This window comes from Gigantopelta aegis, unplaced genomic scaffold (genome assembly GCF_016097555.1).
Source record: "Gigantopelta aegis isolate Gae_Host unplaced genomic scaffold, Gae_host_genome ctg3210_pilon_pilon, whole genome shotgun sequence".
Taxonomy (NCBI): Eukaryota; Metazoa; Mollusca; class Gastropoda; order Neomphalida; family Peltospiridae; genus Gigantopelta; species Gigantopelta aegis.
The window spans coordinates 59,509-66,540 of NW_024533230.1; the positions used below are offsets into that span (position 1 = coordinate 59,509).

At 32.6% G+C, this 7,032-nt stretch overlaps 1 pseudogene; it reads right to left on the minus strand.

The window, feature by feature from the left end:
• Window positions 1-326: 326 nt before the first annotated feature.
• Window positions 327-7,032, minus strand: LOC121391978 (annotated as a pseudogene).

Below are 7,032 nucleotides of genomic sequence, written 5' to 3' on the forward strand. Positions count from 1 at the left end.
TAGAGGTGATGCATAAACAAACTGTGTGGTAAGTTCAGCTGAAATAGCAGCATTATGATCAGGACCAATATAACTGATGTGATCATGTGATCTATAGTACTCATCATCTAAGGAGATACAATAATAACACAAATTTAGTTTTTATTAGAAATAAACTAACAATGTTGGTCATACATCTGATAGGGTTCAAAAAACTGATGGTGGTGATAATGGAAGGAGAGCCTCTTTACCATTGTGTGTAGTACAAGGAATTAGAGGATCATCCTGTAGTTAGATATGTTCAGTTAAATAATAATAAGATCATGCTTACATTATATGGAGTATTACTAACTTACTCTAGACACTACTTTAGAATTACCAATGATGATCATTCTATATTTAGCACGTGTTTATGCCACATTGAGACGACAGGCATCTTTAAAGATCCAATACCTTGACGTTCATTAGAACAAACTCAAGATGAAATAATAAAACCTTTCTCTTGTCCTTGAAAGGCATCAACATTTGCTACCTCTAACACTTCATACAATTTCTGAGACATTTTTTTAAAATTAAATTGCATATACTGGACTACATAAGCATGCTGTCCCTCATAAGGAGTAGTGACTCCAATTTGACAAACCTTGACACCAGTTTTTATGAGTTTTAGTCACTATCTTCTCCACATTAGCACCTCAATTCCATAGTGAAAAATGATAACCTTTACACATTTTTACGACAAAACCTATTGAGGTAAGAGGTACCACTATTAGAGATTTCTTCCTGACCAATAGAATACTAAAAGAACATAGTTTTTTTTAGGATTAGGCTAAGGGAAATGTACTTGGACAGCTGAAAAATAATTGCTTATAATAACATGTGACAGTACATAAACACTCACTTTTCAATACTCTCTCAGAGTGTGACACACCATTTTGTACTTTACCTTCATAGAAAGTACTAGAGGGATATACTGTCAATGATGGATGCATACGATACTGAACAATTAGTTGTATTGGTTTAACACCAGGAGAACCAATCTATCTCTGAAACAAAGATTGAGAGAGACCAGCACTAACTAAGAGATAATTATTGTACTGACGGTAATGATGGACTTACTTTGCAGCTTTCTTACACATAATAACTGGTCCCAGTTGACAGTGATCCCCTACTATAATATCACTTGCTTACTTCCTTTTGCAATAGGCACCATACATTCTGGCTCTGTGGCCTGAGAGAAAGAGAGAGAGAGAGAGAGAGTGCTTTTCAGTCCAAGCAATACATTCTACCTGTGCACTTTCATCAATAAGAACCATTTTAAATCTGAATTTAGCTAGTCGTGGATCACCAGCACTTACACAAGTACAACAAATTACATCGACATTATTGAGGAGTTCTCTCTCAAGTTGTCTCTTTAAAGTTGAGTATCTTTTCCCATCAGAAATTGAGAGCTCGCCTTTTTCATCTTTCAATTGTTGCAGCCTTTTTTAACTCAGGATAACTAAATGTTGAAACAACAACGACATCGAAATAATTTGGTAATATCTAACCAATTTTAGCCAGTTGATTATGTAATGCTAAGAAGGAGACTGGAGAGTCAATGGCTTCACGTTATTTAGCACAAACACTAACAACTTTGAGTCCAGTCTTATGAATCTTTTTCTGTCAAACTGATCAACCGCTATATTACTAGGAGCACATACTAGAACTTGACTAAAAGAGGAGGACCTTATTAATTATTTATTAATTACATTATTCTTACCCAGTTCTCATCTTAGCCAATGATAGATAATAGTGGCAGAAGTGACAGTTTTTTTCCAGTACTAGGAGGACCTTGTATCAAACCTAGATGTTTTTGAAGGATATTTTTAACAGCATAGATTTGAGAACTGTTTAACTTGGGAAGATTAGGAGCTGAAAGACTGAAGTGGAGAGCAAAGAAAAGTGAGACAACTGTACTTGATACATATACAATGTACTTACTGTTTCGGTAATTGTTTTTGAATGTTAATTTGTGGTTCTTCATGTCCAAACAGACGATGATATAGATATGTAGATACACTGTTCACATTCAAAGCTATCATTTTCAGTGCATTCTGCATTTTATCAAATGATGTAGACTTCCAAACAAAGTCAACACAAAAGTCTTGAGTACAATCAACAGGTATACCAACATTGCTATGTAATTGAAGCCCCACCTCATCCCCAAAACCTGTAATATTACATGTGTAACACATTATATGTGAAGATTGTTCACTTACTGTTAGGTACTTTGGTCACATGACCTATCCCATCCCATGCTAAATGATTTTTGCCTACATACCTGAGACGTAACGTAACTCATCTCCCTGTATAAAATGCATTTCTGCTATGCGAGTATGTGTGTATGTGCATATATATATTGTAATGATTTGCTAGACTAACTTGCCTCCATCTCGTCTTGGAACGTTGAAACAAGCAATTCTCTTTGTTTTTCAGACCAATATCCCAGCATACAGTGATATTATCATATGTCAGACACTGTTTGAGATTCTTTTCATAATCTGCTTCTAATTTAACCAGAGGTCCAAGAATATTTTGATATTGATAGGCATCAGTGTATCTAATAAAATTAATGAATATTGAGTATCAGTAGTAGTTATAATGAGTAACTAATTACTGTAATTGAATAGGAGCTGCTTCATTGCCAACTCCTGAATTTTGCAAATCTTCAGCATCAGGATTATCCTATATAGTGTTATGTCATGTACTATTAATAAGAAAGATTTTTTTAGTTAGGTACAAATACGTTTTGGTATATATAGACAAAAACCACCTTTAGTTAGTTGTAGTTAGTTAACTAATTGTGAAAACAATCAAAGTACTTTTAGTTTTAGTTACAGTTAATTGAAACAACACTGATGTGTATATGTACAAATTGTACACATACTATTTGTAAAGAGACAAGGTGAATAGACATACATGATATTCAAGACTGACCTTTCAACAATTAGTGGTTGCCAATTTGCTAGATTCCAATCGAGACTGTTAGATTGTGAACAAGGATGTCTAGAGACACAAAAAGAATCTCATTCATATACATGTAGATGGTCACTCTTAAATTTCCTTGCCTGCGTAGCAACATGACAACAGAGTCAACTTTAGCTGGTACAAATCCTAACTTAAATACATTCTTACAACCACAGTTATAACATTCTAGTATTGTCTTTCCTAGTAGTCCTTCCTTATGAAGTATAACCTCATGACATCATGTACGAACAAGATAATTTATGATATGGCTATTGGGAGGAAAATGGTTAAAAATCGAAAGATCGAGGAGAGTCGGAGACTTTTCTGATGTGTTGCCTCTTCCATTACAAAACCATTTTTTAGTAGAGGTACACATTACAACAGCTGCTGGATAGTGTATACCACAATATCTATGACATGTAGCATGAGTAACGTGACCTACACAACTGTTTCTTATATTAACTGTTGTCCACCTTATTTTTTGTTGAGGAAGGAACATTCAAAGTATCTTATAACATTATTAATATACAAAATCTTTAGATTTGTATTAATGTGTAATTTATTTAAATCAAGGTTAATATCAATATAAAACATATAACAAGAAAGTGATAATAATAATTATTTAAGTCGATACATTATGCAGCTACACTATTGATATGAAATATTATAATTAATATATAAAAAAGGGCCTAGCACTTTTATAGATTGTCATCTTCACCTTGTATTAGTGACTCTTGTTTCATTACCGCTGCTACAGTTGTACTAGTAACAAAAATCGAGGTTGAAGACATCGTGGGTGGATGTTCCATGTCATTATAGAATTAGAAGGTGTTTCAGGATTTTAAAGACCTCTTTAACTTTCTTGATTGTCTGTTGTAATTGAGACTTCAATAATCGATTCCAGACATGATAGATAATAATACTACAAAACACTAGAAACACAACTGAAAGTAAAATTTGGATACAAATTTTATTATTTAGGTGAGCCAAATACTTCAAGGACAGCTAATGAATAATGAGCATATGTTCCCCTTAAAGTGATATGCATCAATGCAATACAATTTAAAACACATTTTAGCACATACAGTAGCTTTGATGTCTAGAGAAACAAGTAGAGCTAAGACAACACAAACAAGTAGTAAAATCCAGTCCAAAAAGGACATCTGTCTTTATATGCATGGACCTCTGTATGAATCAAAGAAAGGTTTCATATATACTGAAACCATTTAGCAACACTTAAATTTGATAGCTGTCGTTCAAATAGTGATATAATGAAAAGAAAACAGGTGTAAGGAATAATTAGTAGCACAAATAATGAAAGGTGATGATCTTTCATATATTGAAAGTTAGCATCAATTTTCCACACCTTCCTTAAGAAAATGACATCATTCTCATCAGTACATTGAATATTAGTGTAACAGAAGACTTGAAAAACAGTTAGTATTATTTTTGTATAGGAGAGTAAGATCATAGTGGCTAGTACTAGTACTGGAACAACACGTCTTCCAACAAGTTGAACGACTTTGTTAGAATATTTTGTAATATGATAACTATGAGAAGAAACCAGACATAGTTTGGAACTACAACCCCATCTTAATACAAGAATTCATGCCATTATAAAAACAAATTTCAATACCCAAATCTACATTAAGCCAGGAGATAAACTGAGTAAGAAAAGGTACCGGACCATGCATGTGGGGAAAAAAGGGCTCAAATATTTTGATGGTATTAGTGTAAAATATTAGTCCATTGACGGTACCCACAGGCACAGTTAGATTTAAAACAATAGCAAAAGCTACCAGTGCTATACTAGCCACAGCAAAATGGAATGATAAGAGCTAAGTAATAGTCAGTAAATTCTCCACATCCATAGGGTCAGCTAAAGGTTTAATATATATATACAATGTATTGTATTTCCTTATTCTAGTTTGTTTGTACTTTTAGATATAATATACAAGGGTAGGTAGGGCATCTGTTGCTTTCTCTTGATACGGAAGTCTATATTGCTGACTACCTGTCAACACCTATCAGAAGGTGACAATAGTATATTAGTAACTAGAACATGTGTGGTTTGATTACTTCTCAGTATTTCATCACATTATTATATGTGCCAATAATGACTATAGATTAGATAAATCAACCAATCACTTTGTAGAGTGTAATGTTTAGAGAGCACATATATTAACAATAGATCATACTTTAATAAATCCACATAGCTCATTGATAGAATTTAAAGTCTATTGACAAACAGATTACATTAATGTACTTGAATACCTGCATCTTCACTTGTTTATTAATTCAAAAGTCTTTCAATTCTTTATATTTATCTTTAGTTTTGTCACTTTATCCTTATGATTCAGCTCAGCCTTCTAATTTTCAGAGTGTAGCACATTCTCTTCTTTATTTTCATTAACATTAACATAGACACAATGTACATTGATTTTGAAAATTGTTTAAAAAGTACATAAGGAAGCCTTTTAAAACAGACATTGTGGATTTGTCATCAGGTTCATCTTGAAGACAATTAACAAACTACTCTACATAGGACATATTCTTCACTAATACATTTTAACCAATGTTTTTAACTTCCATGTTTACATACTAATAGGTAAAACAGCTTTTGTGATTGAGAAATTTATCTTTCAAAGAGGAAGGTCTTGTAATAAGCAATAGTAAACATAACACTGTTCTTATTAATAATAAACTAATGACAATTACTTTTTGTAGTTGTGATTGATTACTTGTTAGAGCTATATTAGTTAGGTAATATCTACCTTCTATATGTGCGATATAGTTTATTTCCTATCCTAGTTTGTTTGCACTTAATAAGGTAAGGCGTCTGTTTCTTGCTCTTCATAGTCTTTATTGGTGTCTAATGTCTGCACCTTGTAATATCAGTAGGCAACATTAATATATTAGTAATAAGACAGAGTGATGTTTAATATGTACTTAATTCATAACATTTTAATACATGTGTTCTTGCTGCTGCATAAAAAGAATTCACCTGAAGCTAAATTTTCCTGTATCTCTGCTCTACCTCTTTTTGGTTTTAGGTTCAATTCACTTAGTCATGGAACAATTAAAAAGCAAGAAAGTATGTGCAGGAATTTTTGTGGAACTTTTTGTTCTATTGTCAATGTTTTGATGATTATCACTTCAACATTCGTTCCTTTTTGGTTCATACTATTGGATAATTATTCCTGTAATGAGAATGGTTATCAACATGCAGCTGTAGCCAGTGATTCTCCTATTTGCTCTAAAATAGGAGTAGAATATTAAAGAAAAATGGATCGGTGTCGACTCAGCAATAGCAACTTTGTTCTGTATAGGTGTACACAATTTTCACTTGGCTGGCATTGGAGGTGTGGTTTTCTTATGTACTATAATGAATCCATGAAACAAACTTTTGCTATTGATTTTCGTGAAAAGCTCCTCAAGTAATTCCTGAAAAAGTGATGGAGATATTTAAAAATGTTAGGGACTCTACAAAAAGAGGTATCTTATCTATTTGTTTCTTAATTATTTATTTATTTATTTACAATAGGTGGATTATCTATTTGTGTACCAGGACAAGTCAAAGGATTGTATGAAGCTCATCAACAGTTTGGTTGTTTATCTTGGTCAGAGCTCATTCAGCCATCTATTGAATTAGCTGAAAAAGGTGTTAAGATTTTACCATCAATACCAAAACAAATTAAAAAGAAAATTGTTTACAGTGATTTAATGAATGGAGATTATGGAAATTTAAAGTTAGTAAGTGTAGTTTAGTAGTTTTAAATACAATGACTTCGTTATATAGACAATTATTAATAAATCCTAATGGTGAAGTATTACCTGAGGGTAACACTTTGAAGCAGCCTCAGTTAGCATTAACCTTAAGAGCTATAGCTGAAGAAGGCCAGACTACTTTTACAACAGTAACTTCACTAAAAAGTTGGTAAAAGATTTGTGTGAACGATACAGTAGCATTTTAACATTTGAAGATTTCAGAAATTACTCTGCAGTTACTCGACCTGTGTTAATGAGTCGGTTTGATGATGACAT